Genomic DNA, 15,142 nt, shown 5'->3' with positions numbered 1-15,142 from the left:
ACCTCACGGTCGTCTGTCCATTCCAAACGAGGAACGTCAGTAGTATGCACGTACGTATACCGCGCGACCTACGGCGTGGCGTGCGCATGCGATTTTAGCTTTGCCATTGACCAAGTGCTCAACGGTCCACGCGTGCACGCATAATACGTGTACTTGTACTCGTTTGCTTTCTCTCTATGATAACGTCATTGAAATGATATTCTTGATCCCGGAGCGAGAAGAAAAAACAAATGTTTAATTCAATTAGTATTTTTTTTTAGTACAGTATTACTGATGACACTGTCAGTCTTTAACAACGTGTAGTTATATTTTCAAATAAAAATATACGATAATATCCAAAAATAGTGTGGCATTTTAAGCAAACACCATTCAACACCCACATGTCAGCTTTCGGGAAAGACTATGGAATGGTTCCAAATTCGAACCCTTAAGACTTGGCTCCCTTTAGGGTTCGGATTTGCACCTCTACATCCATCCCGAACCCTACAAGGTGCCACTTAGTTAGATTTGCTCGTAGGGTGCAAATAAGAACCCTAATAGAACCCTAATTTCTCTGTGTGTTGGGTTATACATGCATACACCAAGATAAAAAAAAAGATCCTCCTGGCATTGCATAAATATGAGGGAAATAGTAAAATTTTGAAGTGTTACCCTTGACCTTTGACCCTAGATAATCACTGTCAGTCAGTACATGCTTATATACTATGTTCCATGAATATACAGTACCTTGAACAATTTCCAAGATACAAAGAAAAAGTGAACTTTTGACATTTTTTACTTGACCATTTGACCTTTGACCTCATGACCCAAACTTTCACCAGAGCATCTTAATTGGGTAATACATGTATACACTAAGTTTCAAGAAAATATCTTCAGGCATTGCATAGATATAAGGGAAATCGTGAAATTTCAAGCATTTGACCTTGACCTTTTGACCTTTGACCTTGAGGATATGCACCCAAAAGTTGATAGGCACAACTTCACCCCCTAATACACATATATGACAGGTTTCATTAGGATACCTCAAAAGGTTTTTTTTTTTTTTTTTTTTTTTAGTTACGCTGTCCACAAAATTCATTACGGACGGACGGACGGAAGGACGGACGGACGGACAACCCGAAAACATAATGCCTCCGGCACCACTTCGTGGCGGAGGCATTAAAAAAAGGGAAAAAAGGAGAAAAAAAACTACAGCACGTGCCATCGTGGACGCAAGCCATCTGGATTCCATGATGTAAAATAAGTGATGAAATACAACCTGGATTGAATATAATGCAAAAATTTGTATACATAATTATATTCGCAAGAATGCAGGAGAAAGAGAAAATAGACACATCGATATTTTGTGGAACACTGACAGGAACATTATTATAAGGAGAACTTATATTAAAAAAAAATAATAAATAAATAAATAAAAAAAGATCATGATAATTGTTTCATATTCAAAGAAATGATGACTTGACTGAGATGGCAAAACAAAACTAACTCGGTTGGATGTTGTAAGATTTCAATAAAAATAATTTTAATTCATTCTTGAAGGAGTTCAGAGATTGAGCTGTTGTAATATTGTTGTGAAGGGAATTCCAATACTTTGGCCCATCGTAGATGAATGTGTTTGAGTCAACAGAGTTCTCAGAAATGGCAAACGGAAGTCACTTGATCGCCTTGTTGAATAATTGTGAACGGATTGATTTCTTTGAAACATTGTTTGGAGTATATTTGGAAGATTATTTTTGTTATAATTATACATGAATTGTCCTAAATTAACAAATACAAATCATTAATTTTCAATATCTTATGCTCATAAAATAGTGGGTCAGTATGTTACAAAAATGATATATGATACGGAGTGATTTCTTTTGCAATAAAAGTAATTTATCTAAAAGGGTTTTATATATATTTCCCCATCGGTGCATCGAGGATCATTCCTCTGTGCATCGAGCATCATCTATGGACAATACCAGAGGATTACATGGACTTTGTGATTGTACAGTTGATTGTTACACACGTAAGTGACCGCCCTGTTATTATAAGTAACCATTGCAGTATATATCTTCTATATAAGTAATCGCGAGAACGCCGGCCTCATGTCTTTCCGTGTTTTTATTTATTACCATTATTATTAATATTATTATTATTATTATTATTATTATTATTTTATTATTATTATTATTATTACTATTATTATTATTATTATTATTATTATTATTATTATTATTATTATTATTATTATTATCATTATTATTATTATTATTATTATTATTATTATTATTATTATTATTATTGTAGAGCTATCTCCTCCGAAGCCATCGGCTCCGGGTCCCCGAGAAGGCCCCATGTCACAGTGGAAATTGACAAAAGTTGCCAAAAATTGACAAAATTGACCAAAGTTGCACAAAATTGTACAAAATTGCATAAACTTTTCACAAAGTTGCTCAAAATTGCGCAAAGTTGTACAAAGTTGCATAAACTTTTCACAAAGTTGCACAAAATTGCGCAAAATTGTACAAAGTTGCACAAACTTTTCTCAAAGTTGCACTAAATTGCGCAAAATTGTACTAAGTTGCACAAACTTTTCTCAAAGTTGCACTAAATTGCGCAAAATTGTACAAAGTTGCACAAACTTTTCTCAAAGTTGCACTAAATTGCGCAAAATTGTACAAAGTTGCACTAAATTGCGCAAAATTGTACAAAGTTGCACTAAATTGCGCAAAATTGTACAAAGTTGCACTAAAAATTGCGCAAAATTGTACAAAGTTGCACTAAATTGCGCAAAATTGTACAAAGTTGCACTAAATTGCGCAAAATTGTACAAAGTTGCACTAAATTGCATAAACTTCTCACGAAGTTGCACAAAAATGTGCAAAGTTGTACAAAGTTGCATGACCTTCTCACAAAGTTGCAAAAAATTGCGCAAAGTTGTACAAAGTTACATTAACTTTTCACAAAGTTATGCAAAATTGCGCAAAGGTTCACAAAGTCACATAAAATTGTACTAAGTTCCATTAACCCGTTGAAGACGAGCTGATTTTGCTATTACACGCAATTCTTATGACCCCAGCCCGATTATACCCGGGACTCGTCTTCAACGGGTTAACTTCTCACAAAATTCCACTTTAATTCTTCTCCCTTCCCCAAATGAGGTCCAAATGTGCTTGCTCCGTGCATTCTGTGCGCTTTCCTATCTTGTTAACTCTAATATCTTTGGTACTATCAAAGAGTTAACAAGATAGGAAAGCGTGCAGTATGCATGGAGCAAGCACATTTGGACCGCAATCGGCAGTCAGGCACAAGATCGAAATACCGTTCTTCCCCAAAAGAACGGTTTATGGCTGTTTTGGGGCCTGATGAATAATACATAAACCTTAGTCCCGTCATGCTTTGCGATGCGTTGCGTGTTATACCTATGGCCAACAAATGTTTGGTTTGCAGTACCGTTTTTCAAAAAATATTTACGGAAAATGTCATGGCTCAATATTTTTTACAAAGCGCATGAATCATGAAGAATACATAATGATACTTCTCTGTTTAATGAGCCATGACATTTTTGAGAATTTCCACTGGAATACGTAATTAGGCTCGATATTTTTGAAGATTTGAACGAACCGTTCCTTATAGACGTGTTCGAACAGGCGCTTTGTCAAATAACGAAATCTGGTAAGGGTATTGTTTGTTATCAGTTGGGTTGCAACTCGCTAATGTTTATCAATGTAACATCTTATCGTGAAGCTCAGAGACATAGAGTAGAAGGGGGGGGGGGTGGAGCAGAATAGATGATTTGGTAATGTAGACAAACTATGTATTCACCTGTCAAATACAACCACATCACAATAGTCAGAAGGCGAACTGCATACATTAGTATTGCCAAGCTTGTCAAACCTATAGCAACATTCACTGCGGGTGACGATCATTCCATCCATTACAATGTTATTGTTTGTTATCAGGTGAACAAATGTTTGCTTATCGAAATTTAACAAAGGTGTGTGCATAAAATTTGACATTACGAAACCCCTCTATAGAACCGGGGGGTAAGATTATGTAATTGTACTTGTTTTGATTTCTTATATACCAAGATATGCAATTGAATTATGACAAACGAGCAGGGGAAAACATTCTAAAACGGTACTAAAAACATCTCCCGCTCTGCGTATAATTATGGGTCAACACCCTGTTTGGTTTTCAAATTATGGGGTTTGCTTCTCCTACTTGACCCCCCCCCCCCCCCCACCCCCCACCAAGCATGCACATCAGGCCAGGTAGTTTTTGGACCATAGTTATCGCGAAATGGAACTGCATTGTCTTAGAATAAAAGCGCTACATATTGAGACACTAAAAATATGTGTGTTTGTGTGTATGTATGTATGTGTGTGTGTGTGTGTGTGTGCGTGTGTGTATACTACTAATAACGTAACAAAACTGCAATACCTTCAAAAAGAAACTATACTGAGAAATATTCTGTGCATGTGTGTGTGTGTGTGTGTGTGTGAGAATGAAGTTACCATGTCACCCGTTCACGTATACGCAACTCCTATCATTCTTGCGTGCAGATCGATTAATAATTTTGATGTTTTTGGTTGTTTTGAATAAACGACTGCGTAGAGTCTATGTAGCACGATCTCAAATTCTACGCCATCACGCGGCGGGTGATTGAAAACAGCCAAAAACCATTCTTTTCCATAAGATCGGTAAATCGATCTTGCACCTGACTGATCGGGCAGAACTATAATCACAGAGCTAAGAATACAACTCAGTCCGCCCGCAAGCATTGATTATTTATAAGATAAATGGTGTTAATATTATCTTAAAAAGATTTTAAAATTATACACGATTTTTGTGATATAAAGTGCTTGAATCGTAACAAAATATTTTAGAAAAATAAGGATTAATTCGTGTACATGAAAAATAGGCAATGCCACAATACGCCAAAACACAATCAGTGACAAAAGAAATACGCGCATCAATCACCAATCAGTTGCGTCGAATTTATTGATCACGCGCCTTGCCATGATCAAGTTTCACTGCGCAATATATGGGTGATTGCGCACGCGTCCATTTGTATTGTACATTAATTGGATATTGCGTACCACTATAACTGAGAAACTACCCACCAAGTGCGACTGAGTATACCCGCGTATGAATTAACTAGCACGCTTGATGACCGCGCGCTGTCCATTTGTTTTGTACATGAAAATCGCGCAGTTTCCAGTCTTTTCAATTAAGCGTCTTTGGTACTATGCTATATCCAGTGGTTAGAGATCGAAGGATAAAACCCAAACAAACTAAGAGATGACGTCATTTCGATTCATGGTGCGCCGGACGTGTCAAAACTTGAACTACTTGAAAAACAATTCTTTGCAAATTTGCGGCTGTTTCATTGGTTGAAAGTTAAAATGAGGTCTGTATCGATATTCACAAGAGATATCGATACGCCATCTTCATTCTTTTTCTCAAGTCGAATACTGTATAGTCGAGTCGAGTCAAGATACAAAAATATGTCGTCAAAAGCGAGCCCACTGCTGAAGAAACTCATGGAGTCTCATTTAGATATTAGACCAAGTGACTTGATCATTATTAATGATAAACACATAAAACAAATTATTTCTGATTTACGCGATTTCTTTAATTTTAAAGTGTTTATAATTCCATTTGATCAATTATTTTTTGTTTTTTTTTTTAAATCATGATGATTATAATTTCATAACCCACATGTTACCGGAACAAGATAACACAGGAAGCCATGTACATGGCATCTGATATAAAGGTAAGCCCTAAGATTTATATTACTATTAGTCTATTCGAATTTGGAACAATTTAAAAAAAATATATATTTATTTATTGTTTTGTGTTTGTTTTTATTTACATTTTTTTGTGTGTGTGTTGTGGTTGTAATAGAACGTGGCTCTAAAGGCAGTTTGGATTATTTAGGAATGGGGTGGGGGTTTTTCATTGCATTAGGCAGCTTTCTAACGCCAGACCGAACGTCAAGCTTAGTACGAGGTGACGTCTCAAATTCTTACCCTCGGGTCGTCTTCTAAATCTGAGGACGGGAGTCGGTGGAGATTTCCCCGATTCCACGTCGTCGCGACTTGTAACGACGTGAGTGACACTGTATTTCTTTGTAAGGCCTAGATCTATATGATTATGGATAATAATCTAATTCTGCTAGTTTAATCTTCACGGGCCTAAAAGATAGATTGAAGTGTGAGAGAGAGAGAGGGTGGGGGGGGGGGGGGTTATGAGGCATTTCCCCCATCAGAAATGTTCCCCCCCCCCCCAGTTAACCCAAACACTAAAAATGACCTCTAACATGTTGTTAGAGACTTCACTAGAGGTCAATGACTGTCTAACATTGGCAGTCGCCAATTCCCCCGAAAATGTCAATCCAACTTAACACCCCAGGTTCTTCCTTCCCCTTGGCCTTCTTCTTCTTTCCTCTTTTTTTTTCTCTTTTCCTTTCCCCTTTCTCTTCTTCCATACCTAAAGAAAATTTGTGACAAATTTTAGACAAGTTGTCTGATTTTACCAACATCAGCAAAGAATAAGGGGAAAGCACGAATGACAATAAATCAGAGCGAAGAGATTGTGTTACATGCAGTCCTTCGGCTCGAAGAAACTTGACACCCCACCTCTCTCCCCTTGTGGAAATTTCCACAAAAGCAGGTGCCACACCCAGGTGCGTGCCAGACGAAAGAATGCGCGCGCTGGAATAAACAGCGTGTAAATATCCTGGAAATATCGATCGAAGAACCAGCTCATTAGTTGAATTAAAGGAATCATTGCAAAGATATCGTGATTCTATAGCCTTTCTTTTGGCGCATAGTATACAAATGATGCACAGGATAGAGTGCGTTAATGTAGGCGTAGTGCACTCGAGGGTATTTACAATTGTGAAACATGCACGAGGCGAAGCCGAGTGCATGTTGCACTACATTGTAAATACCCGAGAGTGAGCTACGCCTACACTAACGCCACGAATAATCCTGTGCATCATTTGTTTTATAAAATGGGTCGAAAATTCGAAAACTAACATCATTTTTCAGCGTTTTTCACGTACCTTTGTGGGTCAAGACGTCCGAAGATGTTCGTCCCAAACTTTTACGCACGTCGCACTCGCGGAAGTCCCGCACATACAGTATAAGTATAATGGGGGGTTGGGTTTCCGGACACCCGCATGAAAACTTACTTATTTTACATAGAATATGCACCCTTTACCTTAAAGACTTGATACAGACTCCTCATATAGGCCTACTAGACAACATACTCTGAAAACGGCGTGAGAATTAACCTGCTAAATCGTTGGATTTGCTCTTCAAAGTGACTCCATGTACGCGTCCGGTCCCATAACGCTTGGTCTACTGTACTGTACAAAGTGTACGTATAGTACAGTATACGTACGTACGCCACATATGTTATGCACAAGGGAAGACAGGCCGGCCGGCCGGCAGCCCGAACTAGAAGTTGTTTACAGGATTGACAGCGCGTACGCGTATGCATGCAATTCATCAAAGGAGCCGCCGCGCGCACAGACGATCGGTAATCTACTAGTACCATAGGATTACAGGCAGTGCAGTTGTACTGAAGTAAAGGAAGGAGGTGTGTCTCATTTCAGCGCTTCCTATGGGCTACATTCTTGAACCCATTTTATAATAGGAAACATCAAACAGTCGAATATAGTGTACTTGATCGAATATCTTATGTTCCCTGAACACTAAAAAAAAAAAAAGATCGATTAATCAGTCAATTAAAAATGCAATCACAGAAATAAAAAGGTCTCGTATGCCCAGAGAAATTCACTACGAGTAGGTTCAATGAGATGCAGTCATCACCTGGTTAGACAGCAAAATCGTGACAATTAATTTCAGTTCACGCTCATCATAACTGCTTATTACTTATAAAAGTTTTGGCCAGGGAGGTCTTTCTTCCACCTCCCTGGTTTTGGCTATCAACATTCGTTCGTACGTGTTTTTTGTTTGTTTGTTTTGTATGTTTTTCCTCAAGTGAAAGACGTAATGATTTCTTCGTATCGAACGTAGACTATGTTTACCGTTTATCCAAACAGTAGGCCTAGGCGCCTAGGCGTACTTTCTGAATATATTCAGAAATTTCGATCAACATTTTAAATATATTACAAGACTCCCAAATACCAGTTGAAAAAAAAAATAAGAAATCGAATTTTTGAGATATGAACAACAACAAAAAATGACTACATCTGTCGTCTTTGGGACACGATACATACATGGTATAAGTATGAACTTGATAGGCATAGCACTTTCTGAGCTATCCTCTGCACAACTTTTGGGGAGAAATAAAGAAAGAAAGAAAGAAGAAGAAGAAGAAGAAAGAAAGAAAGAAAGAAAGAAAGAATCCGTACAGATACAGAAGGTGATTCGAGAGGATACTCGGATCACCTAAAAATGCATAGGAAAAGACCACTTCAACTTCGAATGACTTCGAATTTCTCAAAACCGTTCCCTAGTTCATGGACATCCCATAGAAACGCGTGTTTTGATATATAGGCCTACACGTTGATATGGCATGTCCTCGAACTGTAATTTATATCTAGTTTCGCGAAACTACGGCCTGGCATGGCCACAGTAATTTTTTTCCGTAACCTCCCGCCTCCCCTTCCCCGATTCGAAAACAGCTTGATTGAAGCCCCTGCCTATATTTAAACACGAACCTTATTAAACCCTAAGTTAGGTACATGGTTTATATGGCTATAGTGTTTGAATAGAATTCACTATTTCAAGTTAATAATAGACTGTCAGTATTGCAACTGATTAACAAATTGCCCTACATCGACGTAAATATTTTGTTCATATAATATGAATAAGACTCTCAGTAGTTCCATAATCGTTTGTGTGTCGATCGGCAGGTTAGGGTTACGGAAAAAATAATCGCGGCCTGGCCTCTGCTCTGCCATGCCTCGTCTTCTGTACACGTGTATGTACGCCTGTACTGTACGCCTGTACTGTATACATACAACACGGTCCACATCACGCACATGGTTTTGCAGCAGATTTCACGGTCGACGGTCGGTCGATGCTACACTACAGCAGTGAATGCGATGGAAGGATAGCGAGCTTCGCGATGCCGCGGGCTGTAGGGTTGGACCTACTACTAATCGACCGCCTAATGTTTATTTGCTTGATAAGAATATTTAACACTGAAATTCACGTAAAAAACTTGACCTACGTGATTGAGAAAATCCAGCTCTATCAAATGCCGTTGTTCCCTTTTCGATTCGAAGTTTCAGTGCAAAAATATCGCCGACGAACTTGCGTGGCCTCGTTTCAGCTCCCCGCGGTAAATCGCGTTTTTAGGATCGACCGCTTATTTTGCATTGACAATGCACGTAAACCGAGTTGTATTGAACACCGTGTTGTACGAAGCTTTTTAGAAGCCTTTTAGAAACTTCCATAGACATTACATTGTGCTGTCATTACGATTCGGTGAAAATATTCATTCGAAATTTTGTCCTTGATTAAAACCATTAATGAAGAGTGAATTATCGCGTTTTCCCACACCATCCTAATCTACATTCAAAGCCAATCCATTTTTATGTGCTTTGCGCGCAGAGAAGTGCGTATTAAGTGTTCAGTGCGCGAATTATACGCGGTCGGTTTCAATAAGGGTGGTCGATATGTAGTAGGGCTACCATATGTGATGATTTTAATCACAAATCGTGTTTGGTAGTGTGGTTTTTTGAGCAAATTTGTGCTCAAACCTTCTGAAAAGACCTTTAGTCTGACATCAGATAGAAAAAGAAGACATACGAGAATGAAGTGAGTATCAGTATGTTATAATAAAACTGAATGAAAATTGTGTCATTTTCGCGTTTTCAGGAGCCGGTGAATTCGCCCGGCTCGCGATCGCGAGTTTGTTTTATTCTGTTACGGAGGGATACCATGCAAGAAGCCTCGCAAAATTACATGACGGTCCTATTAACGAACCTTTTGACACACTCTGGTTAAATGGAAGATTAAACGAGAACTTACCGTTTGAAGTTTAGTAATTTTATGAGTAATTGGAGGGTGAGATTACGTCATATATGAGATCCCGCTAGTGCGCGCGCCACTCAATATTAGAAGCAAGAATGTGACCACTGATGTAGGAAGATAACGAGAGATTAAGTTACCGTTTGAAATTTGGGGGAGGGTGAGGTGGGACGTAATCTCACCCTCCAATTACTCATAAAATTAATATTAAACTTCAAACGGTAAGTTCTCGTTTAATCTTCCATTTTATATCGTAATTTCGTGAGAGATTACGTCATATATGAGATTTCAAAGCCAGTGGTTACATTCTCGAGGCAACCCCCCCCCCCCCCGAAAAGGGGTAGGAAGCATACCTTACAAGTAATACAAGAGGTTCCATTGCAAATCTCATTCAGGTTGAATGCTGCAGAGATATTGTGTCTCCAAGAGTTCACAAGTTCAGGCAGTTCAAGACATGTCTGCCCAAATCTTAGGGCTTCACAGTCTATTTTTTGATAATTGTTTCTACAAAGGTTTTCTCAGCAGGACAGGGCTTGTCGTAGTACTTGCGAAAGGTTCTTTCGTTGGCCCAACCGGCTTGCGCAAGTATTTTAGATACTGGGAAATTTCCCTTATTGGCTGCGGAGGTAGACGCTGCCCGAGTAGAGTGCGCCTTGTAGATCTCTGTATCAATACCAGCAGCCTCCAAAACCTCCTTAATCCAGCGAGCGATTGTTTGAGATGATACCCTGTGATACGGTTTCTTGTAGCTAACAAAAAGGTACCGTTCACGAGCTCTGATTCTGCGGGTCCTGCTGATGTATTCCTGCAAGCAGGCGCGCCGGAAGCAGTTTTGGATTGGGGGGCAAACATTGGAGGGGGGCTCAAGATTAGACCATGCATATGTTATACAATATACACATGCACACACACACACACACACACACACACATACACACACACACACACGCACACACATCTATCATATATTAAGTGGCGTACGGTGGGTCGAAACATGGGGGGAACCATAAAGTAATTTTGACGATCTGTATGCTTGTGCGTGTGTGCGTGAGCAATAATGGGACTACAATACATTACGGAATGTGATACATTCAACAACGCAGTCATTGAGGAACATTGTAAGTTTTCCTTACTATGGATTATGGAATGACGGTGTGAAACGATTGACAAACTATATACTGTCAGCAACATAAGGTGAATAGCATAACAATAAAATGCGAGCGAGCGAAGCGAGCGAGCTTGAAAATTTTGATATTCTACAGTTCCAAAACTGGGGTTTGTAGCTATATCTTTCACTTTGGAAATTAATGGGGCGGCGCATCGGGCGCAACTGCTGGCAATTACTGGCAGCAACATTAGGAGAATGGCACAACGATTCAATGCGAGCGAGCAAAGCGAGCGAGCTTGAGAATTTTCCCCAATCGAGAGTAAAGGCATCAACAGCCTTGGCATGTGGGTCGGGCAACCATGTGACATAGTTCTCTACCTGCTTGTTAAGTCTGGAGGCAAATAGGTCTATTTCTGGTGTCCCAAAACGTGAAGTTATTTCTTGGAAAACTGTGCGGTCAAGCATCCATTCTGTGCGGTCATTGAAAATTCTAGACATGCGGTCTGCCTCCACATTCAGCTTTCGTGGCAAGTGTGCTGCAGTGACCCAAATTTTACGAGTTTCGCACCACTGCCAAATCTCTCGGGCTGCCCGATCACAGTCAAGGGATTTAATGCCTCCCATGTTGTTAATGTACGCAACAGCAGTACTGTTATCTAGCCGTAACAAAACATGAATGTTTTGTGAATTAGAACAGAAGGACTTGAGTCCCATGCCAGCAGCCAGGGTCTCCAGATAATTAATCTTATTCTCCCTGGCTTTTTGCAGCTCGTCTTCATTCCATCTACCCCCTGTATGGGTGGTATGATCAGATGCCCCCCAGCCTTTGCCACTGGCATCCGTGCACAATTCGAGCATAGGTTTAGGGTGTCGTAAGGGTGAGAAAGTAGACTGCACATTGTCTGTCCACCATTGCAGCTCTTGTTTTGCTTCCAAAGATAGGCTCATTTTTCTGTCAAAATGCCCCTTATTCATTTTGAGTGCTTTGATTTTGTCCCTTTCTAAAGCCCTGTAATAGAGCTGTCCATACTGGACTGCGGGAAATGATGCTACCATTTTCCCGATAATTCTAGCCACCTGCCTGATACTGGGGTTTGCTATTTGCATAAGTTCAGTGCACAAGGACTGTATTTCCTCTGATTTGTTATCAGGCAGTCGAATTGTCATGGCCTGAGTATTGAGAATGAAACCAAGAAATTGTATTTCTTGAGTGGGGCATAGTACTGATTTTTCTGGGTGTGCAAGAACCCAAGTTGTGCAAGGATGCTAGTGGTTTCAAAAACCGTTTGCAATGTTTGATTCTCACTTTCTCCAATAATGAGTACATCGTCAAGATATCCAATTACTACATGCCCTTGCTCTCTCAGTAATGTGAATACAGGTTTCAGTAGTTTAGTGAATAACCTTGGCGCCGTGCTCAGGCCATTAGGCAGTACTTTGAATTGCCAAAGTTGATTTTTCCAGAACTTTAAGAACTTCCTGTGTGTTGGGTGCACAGGTACTGTATAGTACGCGTCCCGAAGGTCGACTGAAGCTAAGAAGCTATTTTCTGAAATGAGTTCAATAGCAGTATGGATATTTTCCATCTTAAAATGCTGGTACTGGAGATATTTGTTGAGATCAGACAGGTCTAGGATAACGCGTGTACCCCCGTCTTTTTTAGGCCGTGTAAAAATATTAGACACGAATTCTCCAGTTTCCATCTGGCACGGTTCGATTACTCCCTTGTCATGGAGTTTAGAATTTTCAAGATCAATATCAGCCTCTTCGGCTTTATCACACCGAAAAAGGTAAGGGGGTTTAGTTCTAGATGGTGCACCCATCTCTTTACTGAATTCAAGCCTGTAACCACTTACAGCATTTAGCACATGTGGGTCTGAAGTAATTTTGCGCCACTTTGGGAGGAATTGCTTCAGTCGACCTCCTACCATAGGTTCTACATTATTATGACATAGCTTTGCATAATCACTAGAATCAGATGTCATGTTTACCTCGTCACACACACACACACATACCCCCAACACACACTCAAACACACAACCCCCTTTCCATACATATGCGCAAATAAGCACACATTCTCAAATACATAATTTAAGTTTCAATATTGATTTTGTTCCTGGTGCAATATATTATTTTTTGATCAAACATAGAGTATATTACATGGATTATTCTTCTTATAATATCTTTTATAATTATATTTTTATGCTTTCGTCATTACAATGTAAGTCAGTTTATTTTTCATTGCTTTGAGTGTATTATACATTGTATATACACACTAGATATTGCCTTTTTCAATAGTGATTATATTAATGTTTATTATAGAAATAATAATAATTGCACATATTATGTGCAATTATGCCATCAGCTATATAAGCGTCTTTTTAAAGTTTTAAATTGTTGATCTAGGGAGTATATAAATAGAAATGTAATTACTAATTTGTAATTTGATGATTGAATTATGTTCATATTATTTTTTTATTGTTTATCATTAATAGTGATAATTATTTTAGTAATAATTCTTTGTATATTTTAAGCTTTTCAATGTTTAAGTTAATATTTTCAGTTTAAGTTAAGTGTATTTTGTAGGAGATTCAATTTTCTTGTTTTATATGAATTAATAATCATGATTGTATCTTTTATCTTTGTAAACATGTGCAATTCAGCCACTGGCTGCGATACATGATTGAATAAAACCTTTATTGAATTGAATTGAATTGAATTGAACTGGAGGTTATCGTGCTCTCTTCATCCCTGAGCCCTGCTTGCTGCCGCAGTGCGGTTGGTGCTGGCTGGGATGTGTGAAGGTGTGGGGAGCCGACGGCTTCCCCCTCCCCTTGGGGCGCTGGCCTAAAAAAGCATGGCTGGTAGCTCCAGTCCACGGTCCTTTTGCACCTGTAGGCCTAGTGACATCACTTGTACTTGCACGAGAAGTAGTCCAGCCCGCGTCGCGGTACTGTTGGGGCAAATTTGAGCTTCCTGATGTAATCTTGCTCCTGCCCTTGCCATATGCACTCCTGCCATAGTCATATGGGCTGAAACGCTGCTTTTTGTATTGTCTGCTATGCTCACTCCTGAGGACACCGTCAGTTGCTTTTTGTTCATCTCTTATGTCTTTCATTTGCCTTCCCAGGTCGTCACCAAAAAGGAATTTGGAGACCGGGGTAGAGGGCTTGCAGAGATGCTGGAATTGATAACCAATGTCTGGTTTCATGAATTCCTTACGCAAGGAATTTAGCTCGAAATTCGCACTGCACAGAAGTGCTAGTGCATCTTGTTGCTGTTCAGTGATATCCTGTGCCGACACTGTATGTATGTAGGCATTGATGCGTCTCGTGAGATTCTTTTGGAGTCTCTGAAATTTGAGGTCTCGTGTCTTTGAAAAGGCAGGTAGCCCATTTCAGATTCTTTGGTTGACTTTCGGCACATCCACCAGCTCGCAGTTGCTGGGAATGGGGTATTTAGTGATCGTTTCATCTACCACTTTGGGCTCGAGCTGGTGGGTCAGAAGGTAGGCTGTAGACTTAGCAATTTCTGGGTCAATGGGGGGACCAACTTCCTCAGCCACAGCAAATTTGGCTGCAATGTTTGGCACTTTCTCCACTACAGAAGGGGGAACTTCGCCTTCTTCAATATCAAATTTGTCATCACGACTATCCCCTTGACCTGGTTGGATAATCACAGAGTTTTCATCCATATCTCGGCCCAGAAATGGTGCCGCATATTCATCATCATAATAGCAGTCAGTATCTGCCGAGTCTGAAGGGGAGTATTCAGAACGAGTCCTGATACTCTTTCCATTGCCACCGCCTTCACGGGCTGGTGTCTGCTTTGCCGACTGTGCCTCCACAAATTGAACAACCACAGCTAATTGGCCTTCAAGCTTGCCGAGTCTATCTTCCAAAGTTGAAACTTTAGAGGCCAGTTTGGCAGGTGGTTTCACTGTTTTGTTTGCACCGGTACTACCGCTAGGGTTAGCACTGCTTGTTGTAGTAGTACTATTACTAGTACCTGCCTTGCCGGCTCTAGTAGGCGTTTT

General features: G+C 39.7%; 1 pseudogene; it reads right to left on the bottom strand.

The window, feature by feature from the left end:
* Positions 1–13,837: 13,837 nt before the first annotated feature.
* LOC140230811 (uncharacterized) lies at positions 13,838–14,800 on the bottom strand (annotated as a pseudogene).
* Positions 14,801–15,142: the final 342 nt, after the last annotated feature.

Source organism: Diadema setosum, chromosome 7, assembly GCF_964275005.1.
Source record: "Diadema setosum chromosome 7, eeDiaSeto1, whole genome shotgun sequence".
Classification (NCBI taxonomy): Eukaryota; Metazoa; Echinodermata; class Echinoidea; order Diadematoida; family Diadematidae; genus Diadema; species Diadema setosum.
This window is presented reverse-complemented; position numbering and strand designations above follow the sequence as displayed.